Here is a 20,773-nt window from a genome sequence, read left to right on the forward strand (position 1 = left end):
ATTGTGCACAGCCCAACTCATGTAACTCAGTAATAATTCGGTTTCAAATAACATATCTCATGGTTATTAATGAAAACAAAATTTAAAAAAAAACATTCAGTATAAGTGTGGCCAAGAGCCAGTAAAAACTGGAGGAAATCTTGACCAATCAATGGCTCTTATTTTCAAACATCACATACGTCATTACAAAGAGACCGTCGTCGCAGGATTGTGACGTACAGACTGTGGTCGCCATGATGAGCTTCATACGCACGGCAGATTGGAATTAAATAATTCCAGAAGCAAACAAGGTTTTGTTTTCAAGAGATTTCTTTGCAAGTTACTTGTCTTGTCCTTATTCCAGAAGTGGAGTGGGCTGAGAAACGGGATAACGACTGTGTGGTACACTTCTGAGGTAACACATGCTAACATACGTTGCATACTGTTAGCATTTAGCTAACTCGATGTACTGACAGGCATGTGTCTGGACCACCAGTGTTGGTGTTATTTTCAGAAAGTGAAGCACATGTAACTTGCTACTTAGCTAATTTATTGTTTTAATGGTTAGGTTAGTCACGTCATATCCAGTGTTGCTAGTTTCTAACTCTTCTTTTATATGAGAGAGAGATATGGATGGATAGGTAGGTAGGTAGTTAGTTTACTAGCGTTTGCCCTGGTAGAAAAGCCTGAACATTTTCCTGCAAACCAAATCCTACTGAGTCGCTAAACAGTATGTTTGTTTAAAAAAAAAAACAAGAAAAGTAACTTTGCCAGACGGGAAAAGATACAGACGTGATCATTATGGAAGACTTGTTTACTTCAGTAGTGTTTGGCCACTTTTTCTCAGTCCATTAATATTATCAATTCAGTCCTAACATTGTGCTTACAGCTTGTTTGGTCGACTATTGTACACTTCTGCGTCTTTACAACAAAGTTGATGGGTTACACGTTTTGTTTACATGCCCATTCAGCGATAATAAGCTGCCTAGACATTTACCAGTCTTTCACAGATTAGCGTGGTTATGTTGGTTGCTAGTTTATAAACACACTTTTTTGTTCACCTCATTGATTCACATTCTGTGGCTCAAAGAGCACATTATTTGCAAGACAACGTCACTATTTCTAATTTACATGGTTTAATAATATTTTGAGTCACCCTGGTGAAAAAAAGTACTTTATTTTATTTAAAGTAGGGGTGGGACATTAATTCGTTAATTAAGATTAATTAATTTCAAACATTAATCCGTTAAAAATGTTAATGCGTTTTATCGCAGTTTGCATGCCAAACAAGTTACAGCAATGGAGCTTGAAAGCGCGCCGGGTCTGCTGGACGGTACATTTATATTCAAAAAACGACCCGATGGAACTGTTGATAAAACCACAGTTTATTGCAAACTGTGCAGAAAGGAGTTTGCTTATCACAGAAGCTCGTCAACTTTACGGTACCATTTAAATGCCAAGTATGTCACCGCGATTACTGAAACAGCTGCAGCTCGAAGTAGCAGTTCTGGTCAGCAGTGCAAACTCGAAGAAATGGCTGGATTCCAGAAGAAAATGAGCAGGGCAACGTCGGAAAGTTTAACGAACACGCTGGCCAAGTGGATTGCCCTGGACTGCAGACCGCTATCGGTGGTAGAAGACAAGGACGAGATGTATTGCCGATTGCGGCGTGTGATCCATCGTTTCAAATGCCGGGCAGAAGACCAATTTCCAACAAAATATTGTTTACAGCCATTAAATGAGCTTAAATCTAAAAATCATGTCTGTGTATTATTTGAACTCTTCACGTATTATTTAGTTACATAAAATAAATGTTGCTTTTGGGGCAAATACGGTAGTGCGATTAATTAAGATTAATTAATTACAAAGCCTGTAATTAGATTATTTTTTTATCTAGTCCCACCCCTAATTTAAAGTATATTCATATTTTCAATAGTATATTGAAAATGTACTTAGACAAATTTGTACTTTTTGTAAATATATAAAAAGTATACTAACATCACGCTTTCATGCTAACACTTAACACACTTTAAAATAATTATACTATATTACACTATAGAAATATATTCTACTAAAATATACTTTAAGTGAAAGTTGTGTAGTTTCTAAAGTGTACTAATTTTTAAGGTACTTATACAAAGTACTAATTAAGCATATATTAGTACATAGTCATATATGCAAAATATACTTTAAGTTGTTCCACTTTAGCACATAAAAGTACACCAAATACACTTCAAGTTGCACTTTTCTACAATGTAATTACAATTAAAATATATTTAGTACAAAATTAGTTGTTCCAAAATAGCATGCCTCAAGTTAACTAAACATAAACACACTTGAAGTATATTGATGATTAGTGTGGCTTCAAGTACACAAGTATGCTAAATTTTAGTACACTTGGCACATTTATTTTTCACCAGGGCAGTTATTAAATATGATTCTTGTAATAAATATGTTGGAAAAGGTGAACTTGGTCAAACAAAACCCGAAAATAAATGTTTTTTTTCCTGATCACGGCAAGTGCCCTGATATTTAAAGGTCATAGGCAACGGTTTTAAATTTTATGCACATTTGAAACTTTTATATGTTAAACCCTCTGTAATTTTCTTCTGGTCCTAAGAAGTATTGTTAAGTAATAATTAAAGGTGCCCTTCCACCAAAAACATTTAATACTGGCTCTTTTTGAAATACCATAGTTCACTCCGAGTTGCATATGTGTGCTGCATGTGAAAATGTAATTCTACTCCCGTTCCCTGTATTAGCTTATGAAAGAAAATAGTCGGAAAAACAAGCGAATCTGAAAAAGCCATACGAACTTGCGTCACTTCGTAAATTAGTATTCATGGCCTCGCCCACCTTGGCTTGCGACCGCCCATGGGAAGAAAGTTTGGATTTAAGCTCGAGGGGAGAGAGCAGAGCCCATCTCGTCAGTAGCTAACGAAGAGGACCTAACAGCAAGCTGAAAACGTGTCTGAACAAGTTCGTGCCTGTGTTATTTGTGGCAGTAACACATCAACGTTGCATTTCTTGCCCAAGATAGAAGAGGTGAAGAAGAAATGGTTGGAATTTATCTTTGGAACACCACCAGCGAAGTATAATGCAACGTTAGTACTGTGTTCTGATCATTTCAACCACAGTGACTTTTCAAACTTCGGTGCCTTCAGTAGTGGTTTTGCTTCGAGGTTGTTTTTAATACCTGGATCTGTACCGTCAAGACGATCGACCACCAGCTCACAAGCTGTAAGTAAAACATTAACTTTTTGTTCAAAGGTTTTTGTTACAAAATAGCATTTTCATATTCTCCATGTTAGCGTGCATGACATGGTCACAAGCTAGGCAGGGATGAGAGTTTTCCGCTTTTCGGCGGATTTCTGCTTTTTCGGAGTAAAAAAAATGACCTTTATATATATATATATATATATATATATATATATATATATATATATATATAATTTTTTTTTTTTTAAATTAATTTCAGGGGGTTGGGGTATGTTCCTCCATGCTGTTCAAACTTTAACTCCAACGATGTTTATACATTATTTGTAAGTCGCCATCTTTAGTCTCGTTTAAATCTCGTTGAATGTGATGTAAAATTCGTGTTATCTACATTGTTATTGGTCAAAACATGGATGTTGAGACCATAATAGCCAATCAGAAGTTTTTACAAAGACACCCACATCCGCTTGTTCTGACCCACTGGAGGTAGCGTCACAGTGCTGTTAGCCAATCAGAGGTAACACGTTTACTGATTGCTGTTAGCCAATCAGAGGTAGAACATTTACATGTCATGAATGACATGTCATGTAATATGAGTAAGAGCTGAAATCCTGTCGTTCTCCCCCCACCCACTCCTCCATCAAACTAGAATAGCCTGAAACAGGAGAACCACAGCATTTTTTTTTTTATTTTTTATTTTTTTTACCAAAACCGGCTCACAGGGCATTCATTCATACTAGAGACCACCGCACAATTAATGAAAAAACGATGCAATGAGACCTTTAAAATAAGCTAGTGCGGATAGTGGCAAATGTCCGTTCGGCTATTTCCGTGACCACTCAGCGCGTGACGTCATTTAAGCCAAACAAACCGCTTGAGTTGAGTCCAGTTCCGGGTATTTTCATTGCCTTTCAGCTTGAGTGCAGACATGCGTTTAGGAATTTCCAAAGAAAAACCCCATGCCTTATTGTTGTGCAGTGAACTGTAACAACGGGACCGGTTCAGGAAGAAGTTTTTACCTTTTTCCAAGAGAGAAGAGGTGGAGAGAGTGGATTGGCTTTTTCCGAAAAAGAAGAGGCGGGGCGAGAGGGTTGGCTTTTCCGAAAAAGAAGAGGCGGGGCGAGAGGGTTGGCTTTTCCGAAAAAGAAGAGGCGGGGCGAGAGGGTTGGCTTTTCCGAAAAAGAAGAGGCGGGGCGAGAGGGTTGGCTTTTCCGAAAAAGAAGAGGCGGGGCGAGAGGGTTGGCTTTTCCGAAAAAGAAGAGGCGGGGCGAGAGGGTTGGCTTTTCCGAAAAAGAAGAGGCGGGGCGAGAGGGTTGGCTTTTCCGAAAAAGAAGAGGCGGGGCGAGAGGGTTGGCTTTTCCGAAAAAGAAGAGGCGGGGCGAGAGGGTTGGCTTTTCCGAAAGAGAAGAGGCGGCGCGAGAGGGTTGGCTTTTCCCGAAAGAGGAGAAGAGGCGGCGCGAGAGGGTTGGCTTTTTCCGAAAGAGGAGAAGAGGCGGCGCGAGAGGGTTGGCTTTTTCCGAAAGAGGAGAAGAGGCGGAGAGAGTGGATTGTGCGCGTGAAACAAAATCAGTCAAAGAAGAAATGGACCAGCAACACTCAAGCAAAAAGAAGATTGGAGGTAAACATTTTTACTTTTGCTTGCAATTGACAAGTCAGGAATCCTGAGGGATCCTGTACAATTATTGTGGAAATGAGACAACGGGATATTTCCTCGCACAGAGTGGGCTATAAATAGTATAATGCCACGGATGGCAGGCTAATGTGGCCTACCGGCGCACTGTCCAGTAATTGTTACCTATATCCACTAGGGAGGGCGGTTTAATTATTCATCACAAGGGCTCTTATTAGTATTACGACGAAAGTAAGAATTTATCATAACTACCAGGATACATCATTTGAGCGCGAGTCTTGTTGAGGTCCAGGGTCACCGTGATCAGAGTTGGCCGAGTTGCTGTCTGATTCCGAGGCCGCACGGTCACCAGTGAGCCACATTCACCAATTGCTTCGCAACAACCATAGGTTCATACATATATGGTTTCACCTCTCAATATTCAATTTGGAGAGTTCCTACTTAAATCGCTATCGCTTTCAGACATTTTACACAACCTCTCACGACCAAAGTCTGTACATCTGTGCTTGGTTCGCAAGTAAACACAGATCTGCTCCCAGTCTGTTTGGCTTAAATGATGTCACGACGACGCCCCCTGGCGGTGAAAGTGCGCCTAAGTGAGATGTAAACAAACCTTCAGAAATTGGGCAAAACAGTATATTTTAACCGTTTTTTTTTTTCTTCAATTTTAGGGTGCAAATTAGACACTAAGAAGATTGAATTCGCTTTTTGGGTAGTTCTTCTAGGCAATAAAGTCGATATTCTATGTTTGACTTCTGACCGTTGCCTGTGACCTTTAATTAAAATTTAAATTTTATAACAATTTATCCATTTAAAAAAATATAATCTTGGTAAAAATAGGCTTACCTACGTGCAACCTTTTGCACTGAAACTGGACAGTATCTGCCTGTGATGTAACCGGCACACTAACACTCTGTTTCCCTTCCTTACACAGAGCCATCAAATCAAGGCTTCTTTTGGTATTACTGGCTTAGCTTTAGCCTGGTTTCAGTCATATGTAGCAAACAGGTAACAGTTCATCTCTACTGATGTTCATAAATCATCCACTGTTACTGTTGTTCAAGGTGTGCCTCAGGGTTCTGTCCTTGGTCCCCTTCTTTTTATATTATGTTTCTTCTATAGGCCGGGTTATTCGCAACCATGGCCTTAACTTTCATTGCTACACTGACATTCAAATCTACATCACTATCACCCCTTCCATAGCCTCTGTTCAGCTGCTAAGGACTTGCATCACTGACCTCAAGCAATGGCTGCATAAGAACTGCCTTAAACTTAATGCTAGCAAAACAGAGGTTCTATTAGTAGGTACCAAAAGACAGGTTTTGAACTTCTCCAGTTTCACTATTGACGTTAATGGTATGTCTATAAGAACCTTGGAGTTCTCTTTGACTCCACCCTTATGTTTGAACCCCATTTTAAACTTGTTACTAAGAATGCATTCTTTCACCTCCTGAATATTACACGTCTTCTTTTTAAAACTGATGCCAAAATGTTGGTCAGTGCGTTGATCTTTTCTCGTCTTGACTATTGCAATTCTCTCTTTTATGGTCTCCCTGCCACGTTGCTCAATCGCCTGCAGTACATCCAAAACTCAGCAGCTAGAGTCCTCACATCACTCCTGTTTTACAGCAACTGCATTGGTTGCCAGTTATCTGTCGGATTAAACAGAAAATCCTGCTTCTAACTTAGAAAGCTCTTCATGGTTTCGCCCCTTCCTATCTCTGTGAGCTAATTCATTTGTACTGTCCCTCCCACTCCCTCAGATCTTCTGTCTCTGGACTTTTGACTGTACAACGTTTTAAACTGGCATCTATGGCTGGCAGATCATTCAGTGTTGCTGCTCCTAAACTTGGGAATGCACTACCACAATCACTTCGTGGCTGTTCCACTCTCTCTTCCTTCAAAGCTAACCTGAAAACTTTCCTCTGTACCTCACACTACTCTTCCTAGTGTGGTGGTTTCTTTTGTTGGTGTAACTTCTATGTAAAGCGTCCTTGGGTTTGTAAAAGGCGCTATAGAAATTGAAATTATTACAATTCTAAAAATCTCATCAGAAATTTTCTGTAACCATTTTTTTTTTAAACTGGCAACAAAATGTGCAAATTAACAAACTTCACATTTATGAAGTTTTTAAATCTCACTTGACTAGATAATGCATACAGTGTACTGATAATGATTGTTGTCATAGCAACACAGTTATTGCCATCTGAGAAGATTGCTTTTCTCAGTGAATAAGAACAAACAAAAGCATGTCATATAAAAATACAAGGATTTTTTTTGGGGGGGAGACCACTGAGAGTAGCTGGCGATGTAGCCTTTATAGGCAGCAAAAGGTTCCCAAAGACTAGGTATGGGTCTGCTCCCTGTTTACGTTTTTTTTTTTTTTCTCCACTGCTTCAATGATCGGGCTTATTATTACAGTCAAATGCTTGACACTCGGGTATCTTTAGTGATGTTTAGAACAATCCAGATGCGATGTACAGTATCCACTAGATCTTAGCCGTGTGTAGCATGGAAGTGACATCGCAGTCTCAGGTTCTCTCCCGTAATTTGTCTTCCGAGTGCGATATTTGCACCTCAGTGTCAGATGTCAGCAAAATGGAGGTTTGACCATCTAACTTTGTTTGTTTGTGTTTTCTTTTAAAATAAAACCTGTATACAGGTACAAATAGGGGCTTGAGCCCAGTGGCCGGCAGGGACCTTTCTGTGCGGAGTTTGCATGTTCTCCCTGTGTCTACGTGGGTTTCCTCCGGGTGCTCCGGTTTCCCCCACAGTCCAAAGACATGCAGTTAAGTTAACGTGGGGTGGCCTTGGGCTGAAGTGCCCTTGAGCAAGGTACCCAACCCCTGACTGCCCCCCGGGTGCTGTAGTGTGGCTGCCCACTGCTCTGGGTGTGTACGCGCCAGGGCTTTACATTAACTTTTTTGCTCACCGGCCACTGTGGCTAGTGGTTTTCCCGAGTCACTAGCCATTCAGCCTTTTCACTAGCCACAATTTTGTTGCCAGGAAATTGCAGTTTTTTCTTCACCGTGATACGTTAAAGTTCGGAAGATCTAGATTTAATTATGAATGGCAGCGTATAATGTATCTCTACAGTAGCACTCAATTATTTAGTGCTGTTAAGGTAGCTCCCTATATGAAAACATGCAACCAATTCAGACAAAAATATAAACAGACTATTCTGTTTATTAAATTCAAGCCCCTTACAATATGAAATATCGTATAATATGAAAAATAACATTCAGTACAACTGAACTGATTGTAATATTAAAAGTCCAATTCAAAACATTTATCATTGAAAAACATTTGATGTTTTGATCTGCAAGTATTTGTGTATTATCAAGTATTATGTATTATCTATTAATATTGTGTGTGAGAACATGTGTAGAGAGAGACATTAAATGTCCTCATTACATTCATCATCAGATGAGTTTGAATGGTCCATGAAAAATGGTCTTCGTGACCTGAGGCTTCCAGCATGCTATAAGTTGATAGCTGTGGCGGATCAACTTCTTTCCAATCACGTGAACGTTTCTAAACAGCAGCTCCATCCTCTCCAGCTCAGCCGACTTCATGACAGCCAGGGACTTGAAAGCAATGCTGTCCTGTAGTGAATCAGCCGTCTCCGCCTGTTTTGATTTTATAGTACCGATGTGTGCATTTGACTTTTTGTGGTCCTTTATAGTTTCGAGTTTAAAATTACTTGTGCCCGTCTTTGCCATACTTTCTACAGTCTTCGCAGTACAGGGTATTTTTGGTTTTGCTATGAACTAGCCAATCTCGCCCAAACTTCCATTTGTCATTGAACTGTCTTATCTTCCTATTAGTGTCTTGTTCACCTCCATGGCTGCAGCCAGCTATGAGGCCCCCGTGGTCCGGACCTCAGTCATTTTTAAGAGATGAAAATACATTTGTACGCTAAATATTCAACTGGATAAAAAAATAAAGAATAACATTAAAATGTCTCTGGAAAAAGTGCATTGTTAATTATGTTAAATGTTGAGTCTGTCTTTGTGTCTGTTTGGTGTGCGTGGCTTTGAGGCCAAGAACACAAAAGCAAATGAGCACGCGACTTGGGGAAGGAACGCAGTGCAGGAGACATGGTGTTTTCATGGTAACCATCAGCACACTTTCTTCAAGTTGTTCAATTGACATTTTCGAAGCAGCGCAGTTGTAGCCTACCTTGTTTGTGATTTTTAAAAATGCAACCCCGATTCCAAAAAAGTTGGGACAAAGTACAAATTGTAAATAAAAACGGAATGCAATGATGTGGAAGTTTCAAAATTCCATATTTTATTCAGAATAGAACATGGATGACATCAAATGTTTAAACTGAGAAAATGTATCATTTAAAGAGAAAAATTAGGTGATTTTAAATTTCATGACAACACATCTCAAAAAAGTTGGGACAAGGCCATGTTTACCACTGTGAGACATCCCCTTTTCTCTTTACAACAGTCTGTAAACGTCTGGGAACTGAGGAGACAAGTTGCTCAAGTTTAGGGATAGGAATGTTAACCCATTCTTGTCTAATGTAGGATTCTAGTTGCTCAACTGTCTTAGGTCTTTTTTGTCGTATCTTCCGTTTTATGATGTGCCAAATCTTTTCTATGGGTGAAAGATCTGGACTGCAGGCTGGCCAGTTCAGTACCCGGACCCTTCTTCTATGCAGCCATGATGCTGTAATTGATGCAGTATGTGGTTTGGCATTGTCATGTTGGAAAATGCAAGGTCTTCCCTGAAAGAGACGTCGTCTGGATGGGAGCATATGTTGCTCTAGAACCTGGATATACCTTTCAGCATTGATGGTGTCTTTCCAGATGTGTAAGCTGCCCATGCCACATGCACTAATGCAACCCCATACCATCAGAGATGCAGGCTTTGAACTGAGCGCTGATGACAACTTGGGTCATCCTTCTCCTCTTTAGTCCGAATGACATGGTGTCCCTGATTTCTATAAAGAACTTCAAATTTTGATTCGTCTGACCACAGAACAGTTTTCCACTTTGCCACAGTCCATTTTAAATGAGCCTTGGCCCAGAGAAGACGTCTGCGCTTCTGGATCATGTTTAGATACAGCTGCTTCTTTGAACTATAGAGTTTTAGCTGGCAACGGTGAATGGCATGGTGAATTGTGTTCACAGATAATGTTCTCTGGAAATATTCCTGAGCCCATTTTGTGATTTTCCAATACAGAAGCATGCCTGTATGTGATGCAGTGCCGTCTAAGGGCCCGAAGATCACGGACACCCAGTATGGTTTTCCAGCCTTGACCCTTACGCACAGAGATTCTTCCAGATTCTCTGAATCTTTTGATGATATTATGCACTGTAGATGATATGTTCAAACTCTTTGCAATTTTACACTGTCGAACTCCTTTCTGATATCTCATCTCATCTCTAGCTGCTTTATCCTTCTACAGGGTCGCAGGCAAGCTGGAGCCTATCCCAGCTGACTATGGGCGAAAGGCGGGGTACACCCTGGACAAGTCGCCAGGTCATCACAGGGCTGACACATAGACACAGACAACCATTCACACTCACATTCACACCTACGGTCAATTTAGAGTCACCAGTTAACCTAACCTGCATGTCTTTGGACTGTGGGGGAAACCGGAGCACCCGGAGGAAACCCACGCGGACACGTGGAGAACATGCAAACTCCGCACAGAAAGGCCCTCGCCGGCCCCGGGGCTCGAACCCAGGACCTTCTTGCTGTGAGGCGACAGCGCTAACCACTACACCACCGTGCCGCCCCCTTTCTGATATTGCTCCACTATTTGTCGGCGCAGAATTAGGGGGATTGGTATAATCTCTTCCCATCTTTACTTCTGAGAGCCGCTGCCACTCCAAGATGCTCTTTTTATACCCAGTCATGTTAATGACCTATTGCTAATTGACCTAATGAGTTGCAATTTGGTCCTCCAGCTGTTCCTTTTCTGTACCTTTAACTTTTCCAGCCTTTTATTGCCCCTGTCCCAACTTTTTTGAGATGTGTTGCTGTCATGAAATTTCAAATGAGCCAATATTTGGCATGAAATTTCAAAATGTCTCACTTTCGACATTTGATATGTTGTCTGTTCTATTGTGAATACAATATCAGTTTTTGAGATTTGTAAATTATTGCATTCCGTTTTTGACAATTTGTACTTTGTCCCAACTTTTTTGGAATCGGGGTTGTAAATCATTCGATAAGCCAAAACAATAGAGTGGAAAGTTTTTCAATTTATGTTTGCCTTGGATAACTTTGCCTAAAACATGGTGGTGTATACTTATATATATATATATATATATATATATATATATATATATATATATATATATATATATATATATATATATATATAATTTTTTTTGTGTGTGTAGGTGTAACGGATGCCAGATTGTTAATGTATCTTAGTTCCATAGGCTACATGGTTAGGGTATCTTTTGTCCTCATTGCTTGGGCCAGATCAAACCATTAAAAGTGCCCTTCCACCAAAAACGTTTAATACTGTCTCTTTTTGAAATACCATAGTTCACTCCAAGTTGCATATGTATGCTGCATGTGAAAATGTAATTCTACTCCCATTCCCTGTATTAGCGTATGAAAGAAAATAGATGGAAAAACGAGCAAATCTGAAAAAGCCTTACGAACTTGCGTCACTTCGAAAATTAGTATTCATGGCCTCTCCCACCTTGGCTTGTGACCGCCCATGGGAAGAAAGTTCGGATTTAAGCTCGAGGGGAGAGAGCAGAGCCCATCTCGTCAGTAGCTAACGAAGAGGACCTAACAGCAAGCTGAAAACATGTCTGAACAAGTTTGTGCCTGTGTTATTTGTGGCAGTAACACATCAACGTTGCATTTCTTGCCCAAGATAGAAGAGGTGAAGAAGAAATGGTTGGATTTTATCTTTGGAACACCACCAGCAAAGTATAATGCAACGTTAGTACTGTGTTCTGATCATTTCAACCACAGTGACTTTTCAAACTTCGGTGCCTTCAGTAGTGGTTTTGCTTCGAGGTTGTTTTTAATACCTGGATCTGTACCGTCAAGACGATCGACCACCAGCTCACAAGCTGTAAGTAAAACATGAACTTTTTGTTCAAAGGTTTTTGTTACAAAATAGCATTTTCATATTCTCCATGTTAGCGTGCATGACATGGTACATAGGCAGGGATGAGAGTTTTCTGCTTTTCGGCGGATTTCCGCTTTTTCGGAGTAAAAAACAGACCTTTTTATATTATGCCAAATCCGTTGAGAATTTTTATTTTTTTTTTAAATTAATTTCGGGGTGTTGGGGTATGTTCCTTCATGCTGTTCAAACTTTAACTCCAACGATGTTTACACATTTATTTGTAAGTCGCCATCTTTAGTCTCGTTTAAATCTTGTTGAATGTGATGTAAAATTCGTGTTATCTACGTTGTTTGTTTATTGGTCAAAACATCCATGTCGAGGCCATAATAGCCAATCAGAAGTTTTTACAAAGACACCCACATCCGCTTGTTCTGACCCACTGGAGGTAGCGTCACAGTGCTGTTAGCCGATCAGAGGTAACACGTTTACATGTCATGAATATTAATGAGTAAGAGCTGAAATCCTGTCTTTCTCCCGCCACCCACTTCTCCACCAAACTAGAACAGCCTGAAACAGGAGAACCACAGCATTTTTTTTTTTTTTTTCACCAAAACCGGCTCACAGGGCATTCATTCATACTAGAGACCACCGCACAATTAATGAAAAAACGATGCAATGAGACCTTTAAACAAGCTTAAATTATTCTTACTCTTGCCACATGCATGATTTTTTTTTTTTTTTTTTTTCAAAACTGATGATATTCATTTCAAACACCATTAAAAGTAATTTCAGGAATAGGTCTCTTGCGTGACGTGTAATTCACCCCGCTCATTCAAATATGTTGAACATTTTTTGGCGCGCGCTTTGCGCATCATGGACCTCGGTGATTTTTAAAATGCTGCCTCTGCCCCTTTTTCCCTGAGCAGCAGGTTTGAAACTCCAGCGATATGCCGCCACATAGTGCGCTTGTCAGTCGTCAGCAACTTTGTTGCTTTGTTCATTAACCGCAGGTTACCGTATCACTGATTTTATCTGAGAAGTTCTAAACAATTCTAACATGTCAGAATGTTTATGCAGGTGGTCATGGGAATTCTCAGCGCGTAATATTACATTGCAATGTGTTTTATTATATCGGATGCCTTCAGAGAAAACAACAATTAAAATATATTGTCATCCTACAGAATAAACTACCCGACAAAGTGGCTAGTGGGACTCAAGTTATTACCCGCCAAAGCCGAATTTTACCCGCATTTGGCGGGTGGGCGGGTGCTAATGTAAAGCCCTGATGTGCACGTGTGTGTTCACTGCTTCAGATGGGTTAAATGCAGAGGATGAATTTCACTGTGCTTGAAGTGTGCTTATGACAAAGGTTTCTTCTTTTTCATCTTAAATATGAGCAAGTGAACAGTCGTTTCAAGGAGTTTCTTTTTTGTTTTTATTTTCAGACAGCACGTGCGTCTATCCTTGATGGTTTTCTTGTTTTAATCAAACATCCATTTTCAGAAAGCTTCTTAATTTTTCAATTCCTGTTAATGGGGTTTGCGGTGGTGCAACGGGTAGCATTGCTGCCTTACAGTTCTGTATCCCAGGTTCAGCCGGTTCCACACGCTCAGGTTACTTGTGTGTGCAGTTTCCGTGCACATCATCCCCGTGTCCACATGGGTTTCCTGTTCCCTCCCACCCCCCAAAAGCCACAGCAGATAAATTGCCCTTGGGATGTGTGTGTGTGTGTGTGTGTGTGTGTGTGTGGTGTTCTGCACTGGACTGAGCCCAGTGTCCCATTCAGGGTGTATCCCTGCCTCATGCCCATTGTTTCTAGAATAGGCTCCATATTCACTGCAACCCTGAGCAGGAGAAGTGTTTCCTGAAAGTGTTCAACATATTAGATTAGAAATGCAATAATTTTATTTGGCAACTCTTAAGCCTGTTCATTAAAACTGTCCCTGTAGTAACCTTTTAAATTGTCAGTTCAAGTTAGCTCTGGCACTCATTTTGGACACTGCCATATAATTATATTTCTAATACCAAATTAAAATAACTGTTATACAAATATTACATAGATATATGAATATTACATAGATCTTATAAGTTATTTTAATTTGGTATTTGAAATTAAATTTAATTTAAGAAATTAAATAAATTTCTTAAATAGAAATTTAAGAAATTTAAATTTCTTAAATTTCTATTTAATTTAAGAAATTAAATTAAATAGCCGTTTAATTAAAGACAGAACACCTGTCTTTAATCAATGAGCGCTTATTTAGCTTGGCTGGACATGTGGTCGATGACGGAAGAAAGAGACTCTGGTGACAAGGTCGAAATGCTTCTGTTTTCAAAGAAAAACTTGCCATTAATGCACAAGTAATTACAATAGTCAAGTGTGTGTTCACTGGCTAATAGATTAACACTCTTACATGCACTTAAGTTTCACCTATTTATTTTTATTTATTTAATTGTATATCCTTATATGGCGAGTGTGTCACCTGTTTTTTCATTGAAAAAGACCATACAAATACATATTTGTCAAATATGATATGGCAGTATGACTGAAAATTATTTTTGTATTTTTTGTTCCTGAATGTGGGAAGAAAAGGGCTGTTCCATAAGGGTTAAGTTTTCAGACCTAAATATGAGTGTTCCAAAGCAATATATCCAAATATAGTGAATTTTATTTTATTTTATTTTTTGTGCCAGATATTGGATGTGAAAAGAAGAAAATGTTTGTGGTTGTGTGAATTTCCCATTACAGGAATTATGTTAACCTATTACCAAACATCTAGTTAGATTTGTACAAGGAGAGAGAGGGAAAAAAGTCTTTTTGTTTTACGACCTTGGTTGCACTTGATTCCATTGGAAATTACTCTACAAATACACATTTGACAAAGATGATAGAATGGCTATGGTATAAGTATGACTGACTGGAAATTATTTTTGTATTTTTATACTGAATGAAGAAATGTGGTGTTCTATAAGGCATAAGTTTTCAGATCTAAATAGGCTTATGAAAGTGTGTTCCATAGCAGTAGGCAAATAATATGAGGGGGAAGTTGTTTTTGTACCAGATATTGGAAGGGAAAAGAAAGCTTGTGTGAATTTCCTATTTCAGGAATTATGTTAATACCAAACATGAAGAAAGATTTTACAAAGAACAATGTCTTTTTGTTTGTTTTCAACCTTTTGAGGTGCTGAAAATTTCATCTCATTATCTCTAGCCGCTTTATCCTGTTCTACAGGGTCGCAGGCAAGCTGGAGCCTATCCCAGCTGACTACGGGCGAAAGGCGGGGTACACCCTGGACAAGTCGCCGGGTCATCACAGGGCTGACACATAGACACAGACAACCATTCACACTCACATTCACACCTACGGTCAGGGCTCGAAATTAACTTTTTTTCTTTGTGTCCCCCAGTGGTCCCGAATTCTGTGTTGTATTGTCCCGAATGGAAGCAATAGTGTCCCCATTTTTTTCCTCTCTGAAATAACCAGTGGTTAATATTATCATATGACGTTACTATTATATTTGTAACTATGCGATTTTGAACCCTTTATATCATTTTTACAATAAGTCACAAGACACAAGCGACACATGTCCTATACATCATCTACTTCAAAATTAGTTATTGCATTTTCAGTTTATTAAACTTTGGCGATCTCACTGATACTGATAATAGATACCCGTTTATTTAAAGGGGCCAACTAGCTCATTCAGAAAATGCTTCAACTCCCTACATCTGCAGTACACTTTAGTTGAAAATAAGACCCCTTTTATGTTAATTTCATCTACTTATACCTTGAATATCTGTGGGCACTTATAAGGCCAACTTATCATTTTCACCATTACCGTTATCCATAGCCCTGTGATGACCTGGCGACTTGTCCAGGGTGTACCCCGCCTTTCGCCCGTAGTCAGCTGGGATAGGCTCCAGCTTGCCTGCGACCCTGTAGAACAGGATAAAGTGGCTACAGATAATGAGATGAGATCGTTATCCATTTTTATGAACTTTCCGTTATCCATTTTTATGAACTTTCCGTTATCCATTTTTATGAACTTTCCGTTATCCATTTTTATGAACTTTCCGTTATCCATTTTTATGAACTTTCCGTTATCCATTTTTATGAACTTTCCGTTATCCATTTTTATGAACTTTCCGTTATCCATTTTTATGAACTTTCCGTTATCCATTTTTATGAACTTTCCGTTATCCATTTTTATGAACTTTCCGTTATCCATTTTTATGAACTTTCCGTTATCCATTTTTATGAACTTTCCGTTATCCATTTTTATGAACTTTCGCTGCCGAAACATGGGTGCAAATGTTAGCAACATCAACATAGTGGCAGCAGGTCCGAGCCTAGTTGTGCTGCTGACTGACTAAACTTTCTGAACTAGAAAGACACCAAGAAAACTCACTTATTCTGTTGAACGGTATCTTCCGTCAATATCATCCACATAATTCCTGTTGTATTTTATAACGTGTCTAACAGTGTTCATTCAGTTGCTCGCGTTGCCTGCAGACCAGGCGATGACACTTTGGATCCTGAAGGTCCCGGAGACGTTATGTCTGGGCTTTCAGTTTCTTCCCCGCGGTCGGTCCGCTTCAACCACTTCAGCATTTTTGTTCTGGCAAGAGTCGGCGCAGCGTGTGCGCTAGCAATTCCATTCCAAGTCCATATAATGCGGCCGAAGATTCTAGAACAGAATGCGCTGCTCTGTAGCCTACGGATGCAGTTGCATCGAAAGTGTAGCCACTAATGTATTTTTCGCTGTTAACGTTTTAAAATTAACAAATTAGGTGAATGTCTACGTATGTGTTACGGCTTTGTAAATAATATTAATGTCGAACTTTTTTTCTAGATCTATTTTTTTCCATTGTCCCGGGATTGTCCCAGATATGATAATTTTGTGTCCCGATGACATTTTTTATGGTCCCCGGGACATCGGGACACCGTTAGTTTCGAGCGCTGCCTACTGTCAATTTAGAGTCACCAGTTAGCCTAACCTGCATGTCTTTGGACTGTGGGGGAAACCGGAGCACCCGGAGGAAACCCACGCGGACACGGGGAGAACATGCAAACTCCGCACAGAAAGGCCCTCGTCGGCCATGAGGCTCGAACCCGGACCTTCTTGCTGTTAGGCGACAGTAACCACTGCACCACCGTGCTGCCCGTGATGAAAATTTATTACTGAAAATCTGGCAGAATGTTCTATTAAAGAAAAGATAAAAAGAAAATAGTCTTTGTGTAGCCTGGGAAATCTCATGCTGCTTTGCACAATCGTTCTGATCTGAAAAGACAGCATGGAAACTATGGTCTAAAGGCTCGCCTGAGTTAGGGAGCCAATCAGAGAGTGGGGAGGGGTGGAAAGATGGTGACGCGTACTACTCGACAAACGGAAGCTTGTAGTTTATTTGGGACTGTTTACGGATCACATTTAACATGGCGGCGAGCGATGCAAACCAAACCAGCTTCTCTCATATTTGTCTTGCACAAACGGCAGTAATCGTTCGGTGCCATTGTTTTCCTATTTTTGTTTTGCCTTCTCTTCTTCGCCTCTTCGTTTTCTTCGTCGCTCTAACTGTCATCGGGTACAACTGCCATGATTGGCCATGGGCTACGTATACGCCAAATGATAGACATTCGCAACGTCCAATAAACGGCCGTTGACAATCGTAAACCGCACCTCCCCTACGAGAAATTCGATAGGCGGATTCCAGACCATATTTCACTTGTGATATGGTCTGGTGTTAACCAGACTAGTCTTTGTGTGTGCTGTGAAGTGGTTTGAAAAAATGAAATCGGAATCGGCCCAAAAAATTGCAATCGGTGCACCTCTATAGATGTTACCCTGTTAGAATATACCCCCTCTGGAACTTTTCAAAACAAAGTTACAGCCCTGCCTTTTTTTTTTTTTTTTCTCTTTTCTGTACACCCTGGTTTGGGTCATGTAACACTGCCCAGTAATGTCCGGTTATGAGGGTTGATACCAACAGACACACGGTCCACTTCAGTAGGAATTCCTGTACACTTTTATGCAGTTATCCAGTCAGCCAATCATTTGACAGTAGTGCAGTACATAAAATACAGATACAGGTGGAGAGTTTAGTTTGTACATCAGAATGGGAAAAACGTGTGACTTTACACAAAACCTTTATTTTTAAACACATTTCTGAGTGGATAGTATCTCCATCCTTGACTTGTATGCTGCATAAATGGGAATAAAATCAAAAATATATTTTTGAGAGTTAAAATCGACCGCAAAGTTGGCATTCGAGCTGCCACGCTAAGCCAGCCAGCCCTGAGCGCGTGACGTCACAGCGGGAACCGGTTTTAAGGCCGAGGCCTTTGACAGCTATAGACCAAAGTCATATAAATAAATTATGGTGAAGGTAAGAAATACCGTTACAGACTTGCTCAACTAAGACGGATTTGACTTCATTGATTGATTGTGGGTTGACCCTTATTAAAACAGGATAGGATAGGTGTTATAACTTATGCAACATACATGTACAATGCCCTCCATAATTATTGGCACCCCTGGTTAAGATGTGTTAAAAGCCTTGAAATAAATTTGATTTTTTTTTTATTGTAGAAGCATAATCTCACTGAAAATTGTAGAAAAATGTAACCTTTAACTCAAGTGAATTAAAAATAAAAAAAATCCCTGACTAAGAAATAATAATTTTTCATAAAATCACCTGTTCCACAATTATTGGCACCCATAACAATTCCTAGAAAATAAATGAAGCATTTCTGTCATTTCTACTGTAGTTTATAAAGTTGATCAGAGTATCTAAGAACCTTTTAATTAGTAATTCATCACATCCTGTTTCCCTGGGGTATAAATGTGATGTGACAGAGCTATGTGACTATTTTTCTTATCCACTCTTCAACATGGGAAAGACAAGAGAACACACCATTCAAGTAAGGCAGATGTGTGTCGACCTTCATACCGTAAGTCAGGCAATGGCTACAAGAAAATAGCCACTCGCCTACACCTGCCCATATCTACAGTCAGAGGAATCAAGAAGTTTAAAACAACTGGAACAGTGGCAAACAAGCCTGGACGAGGATGCAAGTTTGTCTTGCCACCACGCACAGTGAGGAGGATGGTAAGAGAAGTAAAAAGTTCTCCAAAGCTCACTGTTGGGGAATTGCATCAAGAGTAGCATTTTGGGGTCACAAAGTCTCCATAACAACCATCAGGCGCTATCTACATGCTAACAAGCTGTTTGGGAGGCATGCACGGAAAAAGCCTTTTCTCACTTGCAAGCATAAACGTAAACATCTGGAGTTCGCTAAGCGGTACTGGGACTTCAACTGGGACCGTGTGCTTTGGCCAGATGAGACCAAGATGGAGCTTTTTGGCAACAAACACTCTGGCATAACACACAAGATGAGTATGTGAAAAAGCACCTCATGCACACTCTGAAGTATGGGGGGGATCGGTGATGCTGTGGGCCTTTTTTCTCTTCCAAAGGCCCCGGGAACCTTGTTAGGGTGCATGACATCATGAACTCCTTTGAAATACCAGGACATTTTAAATCAAAATCTGGTGGCCTCTGCCCGAAAGCTGAAGATGGGTCGTCACTGGGTCTTTCAGCAAGATAATGACCCTAAACATGTGGTCAAATCTACACAAAAATAGTTTACCAGACACAAAATCAAGCTCCTCCCATGGCCTTCTCGGTCCCCAGACCTCAACCCAATTGAAAACCTGTGGGGTGAGCTGAAGAGGAGAGTGCATAGGAGAGAACCCAGGGCTCTGTGCAAAGAGGAATGGTCGAATATCCCTCTCTCTGTATTCTCCCATCTTGTGAAATGTTATAGGAGAATATTAAGTGCTGTCTTGTTGGCAAAAGGGGTTTGTACAAAGTATTAACATCAGGGGTGCCAATAATTGTGGCACACATGATTTCATGTAAAATAATTTCTTAATGTGGTATTTTTTTTTTCCCACTGAACAAATGCACTTGAATTAAAGGTTGGATTTTTTTTTTTGCGTTGTTGTCCTATATTATTTTAAAAAAAAAATTTATTAGAAGCCTAAGAACATATCTTAATGAGGGGTTCCAATAATTGTGGAGGGCGCTGTACATGCATGCATTTTCACTGATAAAATGTAAAAGGCTAATTAAATAATCAGATGAACTGAGACGATCACATTCTGAAGCAAATTCAATAATCTTATACCGGTAACTTAAACACACAATACAAGTTACGTGTATTAATCTAAATACAGGTAAATGAGTAGTGGTGTTTTGTATCCAAGTGAGAGTCGGGGCTTGCCCGTCTGTGTTCTTGCTTCTTGAAGGCTGAACTTGTGGCTGATTTGTTTTGGAACAATCTGACTTCCAGCTGTTTGTTCAGTTCTCCATTCATTTGCTTCTTCCACGTAAGGATGAGATATTGCTGCTGAGGCAAGCATATCCAGTGGAGAAATCAGACAGCTGGTCCACTCATTCTCCATTTTCTCCATACTGAGTACTCCGCCATTACTGCTCAGCTCAGGCAATTACTAAAACCCGGAACGGGACGTCACCGGTTTTGGCACCAACCACGGGGGGGGTCACTGGCCGAGCGATATGTCCCATCCCGTTCCATCCCGGGTTTTTGGCAGCAACCCTCGGCTCACACTCTGGGAGAACTGGTGCAACTGAATTTACTTTCCTTTTCTTGTAGTTTTACTTAATTGTTGGTACTGCACCCTCTTTCAATATGGACTTACAGCCAACGCTCCTCAACAGATCAGAGGTCTCGTACGAGTCCTCAGTAAAATGTGCAGAGCAGAGGAGACACCACTTCATAGGCACCCAGTGTGCCGTGAACTCGCAAAACGCGTCCAAATCTTTGCAGTTTGAACATTCTTGGGCCATGAATGCAACATAAATCCAT

At 40.1% G+C, this 20,773-nt stretch overlaps 1 protein-coding gene across 3 annotated transcripts in view; it reads left to right on the top strand.

The window, feature by feature from the left end:
* The first annotated feature begins 209 nt into the window (after positions 1-209).
* Positions 210-20,773, top strand: part of LOC132893011 (DDB1- and CUL4-associated factor 1) — a 111,273-nt gene continuing 90,709 nt past the window's right edge. For 2 of the 3 annotated variants that reach the window (XM_060931699.1, XM_060931701.1), the window contains exon 1: positions 210-394. The gene's annotated coding sequence lies outside the window, so the exon portion shown is untranslated. Of the gene's footprint in view, positions 395-5,759; positions 5,834-20,773 lie in introns of all 3 variants that reach the window. The other variant, XM_060931700.1, reaches the window with a different exon arrangement.

This window comes from Neoarius graeffei, chromosome 10, assembly GCF_027579695.1.
Source record: "Neoarius graeffei isolate fNeoGra1 chromosome 10, fNeoGra1.pri, whole genome shotgun sequence".
NCBI lineage: Eukaryota > Metazoa > Chordata > Actinopteri > Siluriformes > Ariidae > Neoarius > Neoarius graeffei.